Raw genomic sequence first — 18475 nt, 5'->3', positions numbered from 1 at the left:
TGGGGTGTCCGTGGGCAGGCACGGCTTTCTGTGCTGGCACCTTTTCCCTGCGAGGAATCCTCATTTGGATCGGGTTTGGATCGGGTGGCCGGCAATGGCGGGCCGGGGCTGACCAAGGGGGGGGACAGCAGCCCTGTTTCCCGGGACTGAAAGCTTATGAGGTTTGGCTTTCAGGTGCAGTGTGTGGCACAGCCTGGGCACTCTGTGGGCAGGCAGGGCTTTCTGTGCTGGCACCTTTTCCCTGCGAGGAATTCTCATTTGGATCGGGTTTGGATCGGGTGGCCCACAATGGCAGGGCGGGGGTGACCAAAGGGGGGACAGCAGCCCTGTTTCCCGGGACAGAAAGCTTGTGAGGTTTGGCTTTCAGGTGCAGTGTGTGGCGCAGCCTGGGGTGTCCTTGCGCAGGCAGGGCTTTCTGTGCTGGCACCTTTTCCCTGCGAGGAATCCTCATTTGGATCGGGTTTGGATCGTGTGGCCGGCAGTGTTGGGCGGGGCTGACCAAGGGGGGGGCAGCAGCCCTGTTTCCCGGGACAGAAAGCTTGTGAGGTTTGGCTTTCAGGTGCAGTGTGTGGCGCAGCCTGGGCACACTGTGGGCAGGCAGGGCTTTCTGTGCTGGCACCTTTTCCCTGCGAGGAATCCTCATTTGGATCGGGTTTGGATCGGATGGCCGGCAGTGGTGGGCGGGGCTGACGAAAGGGGGGACAGCAGCCCTGTTTCCCGGGACAGAAAGCTTGTGAGGTTTGGCTTTCAGGTGCAGTGTGTGGCACAGCCTGGGCACTCTGTGGGCAGGCAGGGCTTTCTGTGCTGGCACCTTTTCCATGCGAGGAATCCTCATTTGGATCGGGTTTTGGGGGTCTGCTAAAATGGCGGGGCGGGGGTGACCAAAGGGGGGACAGCAGCCCTGTTTCCCGGGACAGAAAGCTTGTGAGGTTTGCCTTTCAGGTGCAGTGTCTGGCGCAGCCTGGGGTGTCCGTGGGCAGGCAGGGCTTTCTGTGCTGGCACCTTTTCCCTGCGAGGAATCCTCATTTGGATCGGGTTTGGATCGGATGGCCGGCAATGGCAGGGCGGGGCTGACCAAAGGGGGGACAGCAGCCCTGTTTCCCGGGACAGAAAGCTTGTGAGGTTTGGCTTTCAGGTGCAGTGTGTGGCGCAGCCTGGGGTGTCCGTGAACAGGCAGGGCTTTCTGTGCTGGCACCTTTTCCCTGCGAGGAATCCTCATTTGGATCGGGTTTGGATCGGATGGCCGGCAGTGGTGGGCGGGGCTGACCAAAGGGGGGACAGCAGCCCTGTTTCCCGGGACAGAAAGCTTGTGAGGTTTGGCTTTCAGGTGCAGTGTGTGGCACAGCCTGGGCACTCTGTGGGCAGGCAGGGCTTTCTGTGCTGGCACCTTTTCCCTGCGAGGAATCCTCATTTGGATCGGGTTTTGGGGGGGCTGCTAAAATGGCGGGGCGGGGCTGACCAAAGGGGGGACAGCAGCCCTGTTTCCCGGGACAGAAAGCTTGTGAGCTTTGGCTTTCAGGTGCAGTGTGTGGCGTAGCCTGGGGTGTCTGTGAGCAGGCAGGGCTTTCTGTGCTGGCACCTTTTCCCTGCGAGGAATCCTCATTTGGATCGGGTTTGGATCGGGTGGCCGGCAATGGCGGGGCGGGGCTGACCAAAGTGGGGACAGCAGCCCTGTTTCCCGGGACAGAAAGCTTGTGAGGTTTGGCTTTCAGGTGCAGTGTGTGGCGCAGCCTGGGCACACTGTGGGCAGGCAGGGCTTTCTGTGCTGGCACCTTTTCCCTGCGAGGAATCCTCATTTGGATCGGGTTTTGGGGGGGCTGCTAAAATGGCGGGGCGGGGCTGACCAAAGGGGGGACAGCAGCCCTGTTTCCCGGGACAGAAAGCTTGTGAGGTTTGGCTTTCAGGTGCAGTGTGTGACGCAGCCTGGGGTGTCCGTGAACAGGCAGGGCTTTCTGTGCTGGCACCTTTTCCCTGCGAGGTATCCTCATTTGGATCGGGTTTGGATCGGATGGCCGGCAGTGGTGGGCGGGGCTGAGCAAAGGTGGGGGACAGCGGCCCTGTTTCCCGGGACAGAAAGCTTGTGAGGTTTGGCTTTCAGGTGCAGTGTGTGGCATAGCCTGGGCACTCTGTTGGCAGGCAGGGCTTTCTGTGCTGGCACCTTTTCCCTGCGAGGAATCCTCATTTGGATCGGGTTTGGATCGGGTGGCCGTCAATGCCGGGGCGGGGCTGACCAAGGGGGGGGACAGCAGCCCTGTTTCCCGGGACAGAAAGCTTGTGAGGTTTGGCTTTCAGGTGCAGTGTGTGGCACAGCCTGGGCACTCTGTGGGCAGGCAGGGCTTTCTGTGCTGGCACCTTTTCCGTGGGAGGAATCCTCATTTGGGTCGAGTTTTGGGGGGGCTGCTAAAATGGCGGGGCGGGGGTGACCGAAGGGGGGACAGCAGCCCTGTTTCCCGGGACAGAAAGCTTGTGAGGTTTGGCTTTCAGGTGCAGTGTGTGACGCAGCCTGGGGTGTCCGTGGGCAGGCAGGGCTTTCTGTGCTGGCACCTTTTCCCTGCGAGGAATCCTCATTTGGATCGGGTTTGGATCGGGTGGCCGGCAATGGCGGGGCGGGGCTGACTAAGGGGGGGGACAGCAGCCCTGTTTCCCGGGACAGAAAGCTTGTGAGGTTTGGCTTTCAGGTGCAGTGTGTGGCACAGCCTGGGCACTCTGTGGGCAGGCAGGGCTTTCTGTGCTGGCACATTTTCCCTGCGAGGAATCCTCGTTTGGATCGGGTGGCCGGCAGGAGTGGGCGGGGCTGACCAAAGTGGGGACAGCAGCCCTGTTTCCCGGGACAGAAAGCTTGTGAGTTTTGGCTTTCAGGTGCAGTGTGTGGCGCAGCCTGGGGTGTCCGTGAGCAGGCAGGGCTTTCTGTGCTGGCACCTTTTCCCTGCGAGGAATCCTCACTTGCATCGGGTTTGGATCGGGTGGCCGGCAATGGCGGGGCGGGGCTGACCAAAGGGGGGACAGCAGCCCTGTTTCCCGGGACAGAAAGCTTGTGAGGTTTGGCTTTCAGGTGCAGTGTGTGGTGCAGCCTGGGCACTCTGTGGGCAGGCAGAGCGTTCTGTGCTGGCACCTTTTCCCTGCGAGGAATTCTCATTTGGATCGGGTTTTGGGGGGGCTGCTAAAATGGCGGGGCGGGGCTGAGCAAAGGGGGGACAGCAGCCCTGTTTCCCGGGACAGAAAGCTTGTGAGGTTTGGCTTTCAGGTGCAGTGTGTGGCGCAGCCTGGGCACTCTGTGGGCAGGAAGGGGTTTTTGTGCTGGCACCTTTTCCCTGCGAGGAATCCTCATTTGGATCGGGTTTGGATCGGGTGGCCGGCAATGGCGGGTTGGGGCTGACCAAAGGGGGGACAGCAGCCCTGTTTCCCGGGACAGAAAGCTTGTGAGCTTTGGCTTTCAGGTGCAGTGTGTGGGACAGCCTGGGCACTCTGTGGCCAGCCAGGACTTTCTGTGCTGGCACCTTTTCCCTGCGAGGAATCCTCATTTGGATCCGGTTTGGATCGGGTGGCCGGCAGGGGTGGGTGGGGCTGAGCAAAGGGGGGACATCAGCCCTGTTTCCCGGGACAGAAAGCTTGTGAGGTTTGGCTTTCAGGTGCAGTGTGTGGGACAGCCTGGGCACTCTGTGGCCAGCCAGGACTTTCTGTGCTGGCACCTTTTCCCTGCAAGGAATCCTCATTTGGATCGGGTTTGGATCGGGTGGCCGGCAGGGGTGGGCGGGGCTGAGCAAAGGGGGGACATCAGCCCTGTTTCCCGGGACAGAAAGCTTGTGAGGTTTGGCTTTCAGGTGCAGTGTGTGGCGCAGCCTGGGCACTCTGTGGGCAGGCAGGGCTTTCTGTGCTGGCACCTTTTCCCTGCGAGGAATTCTCATTTGCATCGGGTTTGGATTGGGTGGCCGGCAGGAGTGGGCGGGTCTGACCAAAGGGGGGGCAGCAGCCCTGTTTCCCGGGACAGAAAGCTTGTGAGCTTTGGATTTCAGGTGCAGTGTGTGGCGCAGCCTGGGCACTTTGTGGGCAGGAAGGGGTTTCTGTGCTGGCACCTTTTCCCTGCGAGGAATCCTCATTTGGATCGGGTTTTGGAGGGCCTGCTAAAATGGCGGGGCGGGGCTGAGCAAAGGGGGGACAGCAGCCCTGTTTCCCGGGACAGAAAGCTTGTGAGGTTTGGCTTTCAGGTGCAGTGTGTGGCGGAGCCTGGGGTGTCCGTGAGCAGGCAGTGCTTTCTGTGCTGGCACCTTTTCCCTGCGAGGAATCCTCATTTGGATCGGGTTTTGGGGGGGCTGCTTAAATGGCGGGGCGGGGCTGACCAAAGGGGGGACAGCAGCCCTGTTTCCCGGGACAGAAAGCTTGTGAGGTTTGGCTTTCAGGTGCAGTGTGTGGGACAGCCTGGGCACTCTGTGGGCAGGCAGGGCTTTCTGTGCTGGCACCTTTTCCCTGCGAGGAATCCTCATTTGGATCGGGTTTGGATCGGGTGGCCGGCAATGGCAAGGCTGACCAAAGGGGGGACAGCAGCCCTGTTTCCCGGGACAGAAAGCTTGTGAGGTTTGGTTTTCAGGTGCAGTGTGTGGGACAGCCTGGGCACTCTGTGGGCAGGCAGGACTTTCTGTGCTGGCACCTTTTCCCTGCGAGGAATCCTCATTTGGATCGGGTTTTGGGGGGGCTGCTAAAATGGCGGGGCGGGGTTGACCAAAGGGGGGACAGCAGCCCTGTTTCCCGGGACAGAAAGCTTGTGAGTTTTGGCTTTCAGGTGCAGTGTGTGGCGCAGCCTGGGGTGTCCGTGAGCAGGCAGGGCTTTCTGTGCTGGCACCTTTTCCCTGCGAGGAATCCTCATTTGGATCGGGTTTGGAACGGGTGGCCGGCAATGGTGGGGCGGGGCTGACCAAAGGGGGGACAGCAGCCCTGTTTCCCGGGACAGAAAGCTTGTGAGCTTTGGCTTTCAGGTGCAGAGTGTGGCGCAGCCTGGGCACTCTGTTGGCAGGCAGGGCTTTCTGTGCTGGCACCTTTTCCCTGCGAGGAATCCTCATTTGCATCGGGTTTGGATCGGGTGGCCGGCAGGAGTGGGTGGGGCTGACCAAAGGGGGACAGCAGCCCTGTTTCCCGGGACAGAAAGCTTGTGAGTTTTGGCTTTCAGGTGCAGTGTGTTTTTGACAGCCTGGCCACTCTGTGGGCAGGCAGGACTTTCTGTGCTGGCACCTTTTCCCTGCATGGAATCCTCATTTGGATCGGGTTTGGATCGGGTGGCCGGCAGGAGTGGGTGGGGCTGACCAAAGGGGGACAGCAGCCCTGTTTCCCGGGACAGAAAGCTTGTGAGGTTTGGCTTTCAGGTGCAGTGTGTGGCGCAGCCTGGGCACTCTGTGGCCAGCCAGGACTTTCTGTGCTGGCACCTTTTCCCTGCGAGGAATCCTCATTTGGATCGGGTTTGGATCGGGTGGCCGGCAATGGCGGGGCGGGGCTGACCAAAGGGGGGACAGCAGCCCTGTTTCCCGGGACAGAAGGCTTGTGAGGTTTGGCATTCAGGTGCAGCTATGGCGCAGACTGGGCACTCTGTGGGCAGGCAGGGCTTTCAGTGCTGGCACCTTTTCCCTGCGAGGAATCCTCATTTGGATCGGGTTTTGGGGGGCTGCTAAAATGGCGGGGCGGGGCTGACCAAAGGGGGGACAGCAGCCCTGTTTCCCGGGACAGAAAGCTTGTGAGGTTTGGCTTTCAGGTGCAGTGTGTGGCACAGCCTGGGGTGTCCGTGAGCAGGCAGGGCTTTCTGTGCTGGCACCTTTTGCCTGCGAGGAATCCTCATTTGCATCGGGTTTGGATCGGGTGGCCGGCAATGGCGGGGCGGGGCTGACCAAAGGGGGGACAGCAGCCCTGTTTCCCGGGACAGAAAGCTTGTGAGGTTTGGCTTTCAGGTGCAGTGTGTGGCGCAGCCTGGGCACTCTGTGGGCAGGCAGGGCTTTCTGTGCTGGCACCTTTTCCCTGCGAGGAATCCTCATTTGGATCGGGTTTGGGGGGGGCTGTTAAAATGGCGGGGCGGGGCTGACCAAAGGGGGGACAGCAGCAGTCTTCTTTTCCCGGGACAGAAAGCTTGTGAGGTTTGGCTTTCAGGTGCAGTGTGTGGCGCAGCTTGGGGTGTCCGTGAGCGGGCAGGGCTTTCTGTGCTGGCACCTTTTCTCCGAGAGGAATCCTCATTTGGATCGGGTTTTGGGGGGGCTGCTAAAATGGGTGGCGGGGCTGACCAAAGGGGGGACAGCAGCCCTGCTTCCCCGGACAAAATGCTTCTGAGGTTTGGCTTTCAGGTGCAGTGTGTGGCGCAGCCTGGGCACTCTGTGGGCAGGCAGAGCTTTCTGTGCTGGCACCTTTTCCCTGCGAGGAATCCTCGTTTGGATCGGGTTTGGATCGGGTGGCCGGCAATGGCGGGGCGGGGCTGACCAAAGGGAGGGACAGCAGCAGTCTTCTTTTCCCGGGACAGAAAGCTTGTGAGGTTTGGCTTTCAGGTGCAGTGTGTGGCGCAGCCTGGGTTGTCCGTGAACAGGCAGGGCTTTCTGTGCTGGCACCTTTTCTCTGTGCGGAATCCTCATTTGGATCGGGTTTGGATCGGGTGGCCGGCAGTGGTGGGCGGGGCTGACCAAAGGAGGGGACAGCAGCCCTGTTTCCCGGGACAGAAAGCTTGTGAGGTTTGCTTTCAGGTGCAGTGTGTGACGCAGCCTGGGCACTCCGTGGGCCGGCAGGGCTTTCAGTGCTGGCGCCTTTTCCCTGCGAGGAATCCTTATTTGTGTCGGGTTTGGACCAGGACGCTGGGTACATGAGGGTACGCACTAAAAGCTTCGTCCAAAAATTGAAATAAGAAGAAAGAATCCCCGAGCTGTCCAGGTGAGTTCCCTGATGGAGACAACCCCTCTGCAGACGAAGGGCACGTGCTGCCGCTTGGTTCTTTTGAAACCAAAGTTCTTGTTGGTTAAGTCGAGAGGATTTTCTGATGGTCCTGAGACCTTAAATGCCAAATTTTAGCATCTGTTCCCACAAAGGAACTGTCACCTCCGTACATCCCCCGCTCACTCTAAAGGGGTCTTCGCTTCCGTTTCCATGAAAGCTGTGTTGTGTGTCACAGGAACGCAGCTGAAACCTGCTCTGAAAAGGCTGGAGAGACATGGGAAAAGGCCTGAAGAGGAGCAGCTCAATCCAAATTGGGTTATTTCGTAGGAAAAGCCTGGGTGGGCGCTTCAGGGAATAGGTGTGGAGGCTGACCCAAAGCCCTCTGAGATCAGAGTCGGCCGTCAACAACGACCTTCCCCTCACAAATCCAAGGTCCCAGCTCCCGGTGGGACCCCTGACGGCCACCAGCCACAGCCAGCTTTGTCCCAGCTCCGGGAACACAGTGGCCACCAGCCTCTGGCCTGCTGATACACCTTTGTATTTGTATTTTTATTTTGAATCAACAGCACTTTCAGCTACTTTTATTATTGTTTTTAATTCTCCTAAGTCTGTATTTGCTTTGGAGGAGAGAATGAAAACTTGGGACGAAATGAAGTGGATCAGGATGGTGGAACAAAAAGGAAAAAAGCAGAAAACGTTTCAAATATTATTCAAGTGATTTTTTTTCCCAGTAATATAAACCATGAAATTCCTTATAACATTATAGTATTTTACAGTTTTATGAAGCTTTCTATTGTGACTTTTATGGAATCAAAAGATGAAATGATGAGATACTTTAGCATTTATATTTTTCAAAATGAAATGTATACTGAAAATAAAGTAGCTTTATGCATTTATGGGAGAGTTCATGTCCGTTTTCGCTCCTTATGTGTCGAGTCTTGTCTGACCGAATTGAGATCTGAGGATCACTGTGGTGGTATGGGGGAGTGGCTGGCAATTTGGAAGCAGGCGTCCTTGGTTCGCCTGGATTGCCAAGGAGCAGCACGGACAGGGCCGAGGACTGCGGGAGGGACAAGTGGTTATGGCCACCCACGACACACTCTCTCATCCCAGCCGTGCTTTGGGGTCCATCCCCCGCTTTTGGGTCGCGCCCCGGGGCTGCAGTCCCGGCCGTGCCCACCGGGGTCACCGCTCTCCCGTGCCAAGGCACAGCCCCGGCTCCCCCGGCCCGAGCGGGACCGTGTCCCGTTCCCTGGGGGGGTTCCAGCCCCAGTCCCACCTCGGTCCTCCCGCCGCGGGGCCCCCACTCCGCCTGCCGGGCGAGAGGCGGCACCGGCCAGGACCCGCAGCGGGCACGGGCGGGACCCGGCAACGAGCCCCGGGAACAAACCCCCGAGCACGGACCCCAGGGAACGAGCCCCTGGACTTAAGAGTAAGGGGTTTGAAATCCTCAAAAGCTCAGTGATGACAGAACAGTGTCACTGCCTTTATCAGCTCATCTCTAAATTCAACATGGCACAAGAAGCTGTGCAGAAATACCCATCTCAACAAAGATCTCCCAGAGCAGTTCGAATCCAAGTGTGCTTCACTTCAGCTGTGCACAAGCACCACTCCTGCTCACCTCCGTGCTGTGTTTGACAGAGTCTGACAGAACATTCCTTTGGGGAACCTGCTGGTTCCTGCTCACGAGGAGGCTGATACACCAGACTTACTGCCTGAGGTACAAAACACTCTCCAGAGTAATCACCCCAACAACTGTATCAGATAGAAACACATCCTTAGAAATAACAATTGCGATGCCAAGGTTTCATGTTTTAAACTCTCTGTCTCTCCCTCCAGAGTTCTCCTGGGAATGTAGGGATGGTGTTTAAGAGCATCCTAAGGAGAACTGACAGTCACTGTTCCACACTTTCCAGGATAGCAACACTGCCAAACTGAGCTTGTAACATAGACCCTCTCAGGATAATTTGTAGATCTCATTAAATGCTAATTCTTCATGAGAAGAATCAGGACAGGGAGGCTGATTTAACACCTAGAGGGATTCGTGGGCTACAATGAGGACACTGACCACAAGCCTGGTGCTCCTGAAAAGAGCAGGTATTGACCTGACAAGTGCCTCAGATCGATCTGTGACAAGAAGTGGAAGGTGGAGTTGGTACCAGAGTCACTGTCCCTTCACACACAGTTAGTCAGTGGCCTGCAGAAAAGAAGGGGGTTCCTGCCTGCTGCTCTGCCCTGTCACTGCCCCGTTCCCTGGGAAAGTGCAGCTCTTGTCACTGCAGTGTAAAGGTGGGGAAAAGGCAGCGAGAGAAAGGCAGCCCAGCTTGGGGGGTGACCCTCCCTTCCTTCAGCTGCTGGGAAACGTGGCCGGGAGTCCCTCAGAGGCACTCCAGCTGAGGAGCTGCACCACTGCCAGAGGGACTTGGCAGTGACGGGGCAAGGGCAGCTCCTAAAATGCCCAGCTGGAGGAACGAGCTGCCCAGGCCTCCGCACCAAGCCCTGTGCAGGGCACTTGGGCTGCTGGGGAATGGCCCAGCAGGGAGGTTCTGCTCCTGCCAGCCCAGCTGTTGCTGCCAACCGCATAGGAGGGGAGGTATTTTGTCAGGACAGTCGCTCATGGAACGGGTTGCCTGGGGAGGTTGTTGTATCCCCATCCGTGGAATGTTTCAAAACATGACTGGATCCCTCCCTGAGCAACCCGGTGCGATCCCACTGGTGACTGTGGCCTGAGCAGGAGGTCAGACTTAGAGACCTTGAACTGTCTCTTGTGACCCAGATTCCTCTACAGTCCTGCAGCAGTTCTGGCTTCTTACAGTCCATGAGACCTGTTGGTTCCACAGTCTGCAGAGAAGCTCCTTTGCCCAGCAGGCAGTCCTGGAATGCCCAGCCATCCATGGCAGAGATTCCCAGAGCTGCCACGTGCCCCAGCTGTCCCTGAGCCCCAGCTTTGGCCTCAGCACTGAAACGCTGCCAGGACCTGTCCCTGCTGTGCAGGTCCGTGGGGCTGCAGGACACGGTGTCACACAGCACACACGGCCACTGGGTCCTGCCAGCTCCTCCAGCCTGTGCTTCCTGATTGCCAGGGATTTTAGGGGCCACCTGTCTCCAGGGATGGGCAGGGAAACAGAGATTTCCTGTGACTGGGAGCAAGATTTCCTGTGACAGGGCCTTGCCAAGGCAAGCAAATCGCCTGGGCTTCAGGTGCCCGTGTGCAATTCCATCTCCAGGCTGTCTCCCCCAGCAGCAGGTTCCTGTCCCCAGTTCCCGATCTCCCTCAGCTGAGCGGGCGGGGCGGGGCCGCAGGGCCAGGCGGGCTGGGATTGGGCGGCGGCGCTCGAGCGCTGATTGGGCAGCGCTGGCGGCCCGCGGTATAAAGGGCCGGCGGGGGGGGTGCGGTCGGTTGTGTGTGAGGGCTGAGGGCGGTGCCCCGCTGCTGCCCGGGCTGCGGAGGGGAGAGCGCCTTGGCCGCTGGGTTATGGACCGGGGGAGCCGGGGGGCGTTTAGGGGCGCCTTGTGCTGGGCAGCGGGGGCCGGGTAAGCCCCTTCCCTGCCGGGTGACCCCGGGGGAGCCGTGGCAGGGCTGCGGGGCTGTTGCTCTCTGGGTGTCTCAGGGATTGCCTCGGAATCCCAAAGTCTTTCCCCGTGCAGGGTTACGAGGCAAAGACTGCTTTAACTTGGTTTCTTGGTGCTGCATTAATGCTTTTTGGTTGTTCTGTGTCAGTTTGCAGCCTGGCTCGTGGTTTCCCCTGGTGCTGGGGAGTGGAGGCGAGTTGTGCTTCCTGCTGGGAGAGAGAAGGGCCTTGGGAAGCTGCTCCATGAGCCACAGCTGTGCCGAGCCCGGGAGTCTGTCCAGGTGAGAGCAGGGCTTATACTGCCAGGGAGGAGCTGGGTTTGCTGTTGAAACATGCCCATGCCTTTAAATGCAAGGGCAGGCAGAAGCTGGGAGGGACCCTGAGCACATTTTAAAAAACCTTGACTGTGGGAGGAGTGTCCAGGAGAAATTATTCCTTTTTTTGCAGGGAGGCAGTTTGTGAGGACAGGGGGGTTGCTGTGCTCTCTAGCAAAACTACTCCCCTTGGGATGTGCAGGGTGAGGAAATGTTGGCCCCGTGTGGGCTGGAGCAAAGGTGTGTGGGTGCCTGTGTGTGACACCCGTGGGTGTGCAGGAAGGGGGTTCTGGTGCCATTGGAGCTGCCAGGGAGCCAAAAAGGGCACAGTTGTCTGAAAAAGGTGAAAGCTCTGTTGGCCTCTGTTGACACCTGCACCAAAGGAGATGCAAATTTTCCCCCTCTTGGTTGCAGGCTTCACAAAGCTCCCAGGAAAGGAAGTTTTAGATTCCAACTCCCCTTTATGCTAAAGGTTTCCTTGTTCTCTCAGCAGGATGTCGAGTGCCACCGTGTCCCTGAGGTTCCCCTTTCTGCTGTTGGGAGAGCACGAGGTGGATGGAGAGGATCCCCAGCCATCTGCAGGCAAAAGGGACTCGCACAACTACGATTTTTCTCCAGGTCTCTTAAGGGGGACTTTGAGGGTACCATGGGTAATGTGCCAGCTCTCCTGCTGGAGTTTTTGTCTTCTGCTATATTTGAGCATACAGAGTAAAACTAAAGTCAGGTGTGTTCTGGAGTATGTTACACTCATGCAAAGCTCCTTCCCTCTGTTTATTTTCTGTTCTGGAAAGCACAGTCTGGGGTTCCTGGGCACTTCCTATTAAATGATTCCATGAAAATAATTTTGTACTGAAAGGGAAAAGGAGCTGTCTGTGGGAGGTCAGATGTCACTGATAAAAGCTGTATGTTTTTTCACTCAGTAAGCTTTTAAAATATCTCACAGTGTGTAGGAATGCCTGGCTTCTAAAACTCACCAGCTGAGTCTTAGAAGTTTCTTTGAAGAGCTGTTTTCAGGCAGCAAAATTGGCCCTGCAGGAGGGACTCTGTGCCTGCTCTCCCGTGGCTCCAAGGGATCTCTGGCCCTTCACGCCGGCACCGAGATTTTCTCGGGAAGGGCCTCAGATCCCCGGACCAGTCTGGGACACAGGCAAGATCCCCCTGCCTTTAGAAATGAGGCCTTCTTGTGGCTTCCTCCCCATACCCATTGGGGGGTTCCAAAGAAGGCCTCTTGAAATGCCTTTTGGGCTGTCCATTGAAGCCTTGAGACCAAATTGGGCCCCCTGGAGGGACAGTGCTGTTGGTGCCCCCCGGGTTGGGGCACCCCGAGGACTCCAGCGCGCACCGAAAGGATTATTCGGGGAGATCCTCGGGGTGCCCGGCCCTGGGGAGCTCAAAGCAAGGTCCCTGCAATGGATTCAGGCATTGCTGAGAGTATCCCAGGGGTAGCTGTCCCTGCTAGACATGGAGCTCTCTAATGGAGTGTAATTGGGTTCTAAAAGTGGTGCTCCAAGTGCCAAAGCAGTGTGGGATTGGGATTAATAAATGAGCAGTGATGGTGCAATTGGCTGTTTTCTCGGGACTGTAATGGTAAGAGCTGCAGGAGTGCCAGGTGTGTGTTCCAGTCCCCAGCATTTGGTTTGCACATGTCCTGGTCAGACACAGGTCCAACTTCCTCAGTCCTTAACCCAGTAGAGGGAGAATGAAGGACTGGCAGTGTTAAGGTGACTGGTGTGACAGGGGTGAAACTGGGAAAACATTGGGGAATTCCTGAGTTTCTCTCTTTGCCAAACTCACCCAAACCTGTGCTAGGAAGAGATGGACTGGAAAAGTTGAGGCAGAAATGAAATGGAAAACTGGGGTTGTTGAAACTGTAATTCCTGGAACTAAATGTGTCCAAGCAGCAGCTCTTGTTGTGCAGGGAATAACTCCTGTCAGCAGCAAGGTCCTGACTGAAGTGGCAGCTGCAGTTGTTCCTGTGGTGTGGGCCAGTGGAATTGCAGGAGAGTGGAAGAGGGCAGAACCTGTAGGTATTACCCCTACTGTGGGATCTCTCCTGGTAAGGCAAACCCAGTATCCTTTAAAATCAGAATGCGAGACTGGATTGGTTGCAGTAACAGCTGAATTTGCTCATCCTGGTTTGCTTGTAGGACGTGAATGCAAGAACCTGCCAAGAAACCAATGACCAAGATGATTGATGAGTGCAGGATCTGAGAGAAGCACCTTGAATGACAACCTCGAGCAGTTTCCACTATTGGATTGCAAAGATGGCCTTTGCTGCATCTACTTGAGCAAGGAAAGCCAAGAAACCTTTGCTTTTGAAGGAGAAAACCTGGAAAGCAGGAAGGAAGAAAAGAAACCCCCTGACTCCTCCCTCAGCCCCAGACAGCCCATGAACTGCCTTCCTGGGAATGGTAGGACGGGGTGGACTCTGGATTGCTCCCTCTGGATGTGTGGTAAGACTTTTATACCAACTTTTAAGAACAGCCTGTAAGCATTTGCTGCCTTGGCTAGATGGTGCAAGGGCAGCCTTTAAGCAGCTGAAGCATTCCCTGAGGAGAGCTCTGGGTCTGCCAGATGTCTCAGAACTGTTGGAAGCATCTTTGGTGGGGAGGGCAAACAAAGGCCAAGGTGTGCAGTGACCCCCCTGAGAAGGGACTTTGAGTTAATGGCATCCCTGCAAGTGAACTGTGTGGGCTGTTCCCCCTGTAGGGCAGGTGACAGTCCCAGCTACAGTGATGGGAGAAATGGTTAAAAGAGAGCCCAAAAAGCTGGAAATCCTCCTGGAGGCTCTTGGCAAACAGAGTTTCCTGCATTCCTCCTGCAAGAAGGACAGTGATAGCTTTTGAGTGCTGGTAGATGCTTTTAATAGATAGCCTTGAGTGTGTCCTTGTTGCACCAGTAGGCCTTGCCAAAGTCCCAGTATTCCAGGAGATATGCCTATTGAAGTTTAAAATGATCTCCATAATCCTTTGTTGTCTTGAGGCTCTCCCCTGCAGGAACTCCAGGAACTCCTGGTGCCGCCTGGGCCGATGGATTGGACGCCCCAGCCCCTCCGTTCCTGCCCAGCCACTGGGTCCGTGTCCAGTGGTGGCACTGCCAGCCCTGCAGGTGAAGTGGGAAGGGCCTTTCCAGGTCTTGTGGATCACATTTATAGCAGTTGACATTGCAGAAAAAGGATGTTGGGTCTCTTCTTCTTGAGTTCAGAAAGCTCCTTTTGGTTGGTGAGCAGGACAAAGTGGATCCTTCAGAGTTCCATCCATGTTTGTGTCTCAGCCTGTGTTAGGATTCAGGGCTGTAGCTGTTGTTGTCACTGAGGAGTCAAACTCTGCTTTAAATAATGAGACATTGGCCTGATGGCCAAGTGTCAAGAATAAAGGGGGAATGATATCTGAGTGTTGAGATGTAACAAGGGCTGATCCTTTTTGCAGTGGGATGTAGCCTGGAAAGTGCACAGAGCTGAGCCAAGGGATTGAAAGGGACCAAACAAGGGAGGTGAAGAAAGAAGGAAGAAGGAAGTGAGGCAGCAGGCAAGCAGCAGCAAGTTGCTGTGTAAGCAGGTGAGTTGTGTTGAGGTTCCTAAGGCAGGCACTGAGGACTTTGAGGGCTCCAGACAGAGCAGACCTGGGAAGGCCCTCGGTGAAGCCCTTTGGAAACCTTGTAAGGGTAGGTGTGTATGGTGATAAGTGTTGGAAAATGTCCTGAGTAGGGATTAGGAATGCAGGGAAGGAAAATGAATCCTCCTGTAATGCTGCCATGTCAGCTGCAGTGGAGATACCTGTGTGTGCCCTTTGGGAGCTTATTGCCAAAGGGACTCCTGGCAGGCTGGAATGATTCAAGAGCATGGGAATAAAAGATTGCCTGGCTTCTAAAACTCATCCATTGAGTCTCAGAGGTTCTTGTATGAAATTTTAGGTAACACCTGAACTTTTGTGTGTACTTCTGAGTTCAGCTGGAAAGAGATTGTCCAGGGAAGAGGAATCTTGCTCAGTGCAAGAAGTTGCCCTTGATGAACTTCCCCTCTGAGCTGATGCCCTTGGCAGGAGAAGTGCTCAGCAAGGAGGCTCTTTGCTCCTAGGCAGGAAGAAAGGTCAGTGCCCTTCCTCCCCAAGGCCCAGCCCAGCAGGGCTGGCAGGAGCTGCTGGTGTGGCTGCTCTTTGGGTTCTCAGCTGTGGCTGTGGGGTGGTGACATCGTGTTCCTGCCTGTGCTCCAGGGCAGCCAAAAGCCCCAGCCCAGCCCCTGGGCCTTTCTGGGAGCCTGAGCTATTGTAGTACTGGGGATGGGGGTTTGGGTTTTTGTTTCCCTAAAAGTAGAACCATTGGGGGGGATCTCTTATCTCACAGTTGTTGTTGTTTTGATATCTTAATTAATTACAACTTGAGAAGAAAACCTTGTGTAACTTAGGAACTGACTTGCACTGGTTACACTGAAAGTGCCAAGGAGTTGTAGTGTCCACTAGATTGTTTGTATTGAAGCAGTTTGGTGTTTACAAAGGGATAATAACTCCTGTCAGCAGCAAGGTCCTGACTGAAGTGGCAGCTGCAGTTGTTCCTGTGGTGTGGGCCAGTGGAATTCCAAGAAAATGGACAAGGACAGAAGCTGTAAGAATTACCCCTAAGCCAGAGTCTCTCCTGGTAAGGCAAACCCAGTATCCTTTAAAATTAGGAAGCCAAGCTGGATTGGTTTTATTAACAGCTAAATTTGCTGATCATGGTTTGATAGTAGAATGTGAATGGAAGGACCTGTAAAGAAAGGAAATGGGAAAGATGATGGATTGCTGGGAGCAGGGGCTGGCAGACAGTGGGATGGATGTTTGGTTGTGTTTGGGAATGAGCAGCTTGACCTGCCCAGGGTTGTCTGTGCTGGGGGTGGGTTTGGGTCCTGTGTGGCCACAGGTCTGTGCAGCAGCTGGAGCCTGGGCAGGTCTGGGGGCTGTGGTGTGCCAGGCTGCTGAGTTTGTTTTGCCTGTTTCCTTGGAGTGTCCCAGTGTCCCTGCTTGGCTGTTTGTTGCCCTGCAGGCAGAAGAGCCCAGGCCTGAGCTGGCTGAGTGTTGGTGTGAGCCAGAGTGGGTGTCCCTGCCCTGGGGCCAGTCCCCAGAGCTGCCTTTGGCATCCCCTGCTGAAGGGTGGGAGCTGCCCAGAGCCAGCAGCATCCAGCTGGAGGATCCAGGAGGATGCAGCTCTGCTTTGCTGGGAGGTAAGAGGTGGGGTGCAGGAGCTGGCAGGGGTGTTTTGCAGGCAGAGGGAGGGCAGGAGCAGGAGAATTGCAGGTGCAGCAGCTGGGTCAGTGCTGGATGGAGTCGGGGCTGGGAAAGGGCCCTGAGTGTCAGGGCAGGGGAGAGCCCAGGGTGGCCCTGGGAGCCCTGGGGCTGTGAACAAGTGCAGTGGGCAAAGGAATGGGCACTGGAGAGCTGGGCAAACAGCTGGAGGAGTTGCAAGGGGAACCAGGAGACTGGAATGCAGGAGCAGCAGCTCCCTGTGTGTGTGTAGAACCAACTGTACTGCAGCCCCAAGGGAGGTGGGAAATGAACCTCAGGAGGCTGGGAACGAGTCCCACACACTGGTTAAAGTGGGATGGAGTCTTGCCAAGTGTCTGAAAAGCTTTTCTTCAGTGTTGCTTTATCAATTGAAAACTGGAGTGATTGTCGAGGTGTTGGCAGTTGTTTTCCTGTGTTTTTGGTGAGGTGTTGACTCAGTACCTTTCTTGGAGCTGCTGTTGGATGAAGAGGTGCCCCCAGTTGACCTGTAAGGTCCTGGTTGTCTTCCCGGCTTCTCCCAGCTTGTCCAGGAGATGGAATTCCAGTGCTACAGTCCAGATGGGTCGTGGTGCTCCCAAAAGGACCCTTTGTGCCTTCAGGGCAGGTTCTGGTGCCACTGGAGCTGCTGGGAGAAGCATAGGGTTGGCAGTGAGAGGCCTGGAATGATGTTGCTGTGGCACAGAAGAAATGAGCAGTGGTGGTACAATTGGCTATTTTGTCTTGAATGTAATGGTAAGAGCTCCAGGAGTGCAAGGTGTGTGTTCCAGTCCCCAGCATTTGGTTTGCACCTGTCCTGGTCAGACACAGGTCCAACTTCCTCAGTCCTTAACCCAGTAGAGGGCGAATTAAGGACTGGCAGTGTTAAGGTGATTGGTGTGACAGGGGTTAAACTGGGAAAACATTGGGGAATTCCTCGGTTGGTCCATTTGCCAAACTCACCCAAACCTCTGCTAGGAAGAGATGGACTGGAAAAGTTGAGGCAGAAATGAAATGGAAAACTGGGGTTGTTGAAACTGTAATTGCTGGAACTAAATGTGTCCAAGCAGCAGCTCTTGTTGTGCAGGGAATAACTCCTGTCAGCAGCAAGGTCCTGACTGAAGTGGCAGCTGCAGTTGTTCCTGTGGTGTGGGCCAGTGGAATTGCAGGAGAGTGGAAGAGGGCAGAACCTGTAGGTATTACCCCTGATGTGGGATCTCTCCTGGTAAGGCAAAGCCAGTACCCTTTAAAATCACAATGCCAGACTGGATGGTTGCAGTAACAGCTAAATTGGCTCATCCTGGTTTGCTTGTAGGATGTGAATGCAAGAACCTGCCAAGAAAACCAATGTCCAAGATGATTGATGAGTGCAGGACCTGAGAGAACCACCTTGAATGACAACCTTAGGTTTAAAAGATGGGTGTTGCTTTTGAAGGAGAAAATCTGGAAAGCAGGAAGGAAGAAAAGAAGCCCCATGACTCCTCCCTGAGCCCCAGACAGCCCATGAACTACCTTCCTGGGAATGGTAGGACGGGGTGGACTCTGGATTGCTCCCTCTGGATGTGTGGTAAGACTTTTATACCAGCTTTTAAGAACAGCCTGTAAGCATTTGCTGCCTTGGCTAGATGGTGCAAGGGCAGCCTTTAAGCAGCTGAAGCATTCCCTGAGGAGAGCTCTGGGTCTGCCAGATGTCTCAGAAGTGTTGGAAGCATCTTTGGTGGGGAGGGCAAACAAAGGCCAAGGTGTGCAGTGACCCCCCTGAGAAGGGACTTTGAGTTAATGGCATCCCTGCAAGTGAACTTTGTGGGATGTTCCCCCTGTAGGGCAGGTGATAGTCCGTGCTATAGTGATGGGAAAAATGGTTAAAAGAGAACCCAAAAACCTGTAAATCGTCCAGGAGGCTCTTGGCAAAGAGATTTTCCTGAGTTCCCCCTGCAAGACGGATAGTGATAGTTTTGAGTGCTGGTAGATCCTTTGAATAGATAGCCTTGAGTGTGTCCTTGTTGCACCAGTAGGCCTTGTCAAAGTCCCCATATTCCAGGAGATATACCTATTAAAGTTAAAAATGATCCTTTTCCTAATCCTTTGTTGTCTTGAGGCTCTCCCCTGCAGGAACTCCAGGAACTCCTGGTGCCGCCTGGGCCGATGGATTGGACGCCCCAGCCCCTCCGTTCCTGCCCAGCCACTGGGTCCGTGTCCAGTGGTGGCACTGCCAGCCCTGCAGGTGAAGTGGGAAGGGCCTTTCCAGGTCTTGTGGATCCATTTATAGTAGCCAAAGTTGCAGAAAAAGGATGTTGGGTCTCTTCTTGAGTTCAGAAAGCTCCTTTGGATTGGTGAGCAGAACAAAGTGGATGCTTCAGAGTTCCCATCCGTGTTTGTGTCTCAGCCTGTGTTAGGATTCAGGGCTGTAGCTGTTGTTGTCACTGAGGAGTCGAACTGTGCTTTAAATAAGGAGACACTGGCC

At 55.5% G+C, this 18475-nt stretch overlaps 2 long non-coding RNA genes across 3 annotated transcripts; both read left to right on the top strand.

Annotated features, from left to right (window-relative positions):
* The first annotated feature begins 10322 nt into the window (after positions 1–10322).
* Positions 10323–11365, top strand: LOC135408026 (uncharacterized). Of its 2 annotated transcripts, none has more exons than XR_010427177.1 (3): positions 10323–10366; positions 10623–10747; positions 11274–11365. It is a non-coding gene; the product is annotated as an uncharacterized LOC135408026 (long non-coding RNA). The 2 variants fall into 2 exon arrangements; XR_010427176.1 differs by having other exon boundaries at positions 11271–11365.
* A 3911-nt stretch (positions 11366–15276) lies between these two features.
* Positions 15277–16904, top strand: LOC135408025 (uncharacterized). The gene is made up of 3 exons (XR_010427175.1): positions 15277–15412; positions 15797–15974; positions 16557–16904. It is a non-coding gene; the product is annotated as an uncharacterized LOC135408025 (long non-coding RNA).
* Positions 16905–18475: the final 1571 nt, after the last annotated feature.

This window comes from Pseudopipra pipra, unplaced genomic scaffold (assembly GCF_036250125.1).
Source record: "Pseudopipra pipra isolate bDixPip1 unplaced genomic scaffold, bDixPip1.hap1 HAP1_SCAFFOLD_125, whole genome shotgun sequence".
In the NCBI taxonomy this organism is placed as follows: Eukaryota; Metazoa; Chordata; class Aves; order Passeriformes; family Pipridae; genus Pseudopipra; species Pseudopipra pipra.
Note: the sequence above shows the minus strand (reverse complement) of the source record. Positions and strands in the feature narration are given on the sequence as shown.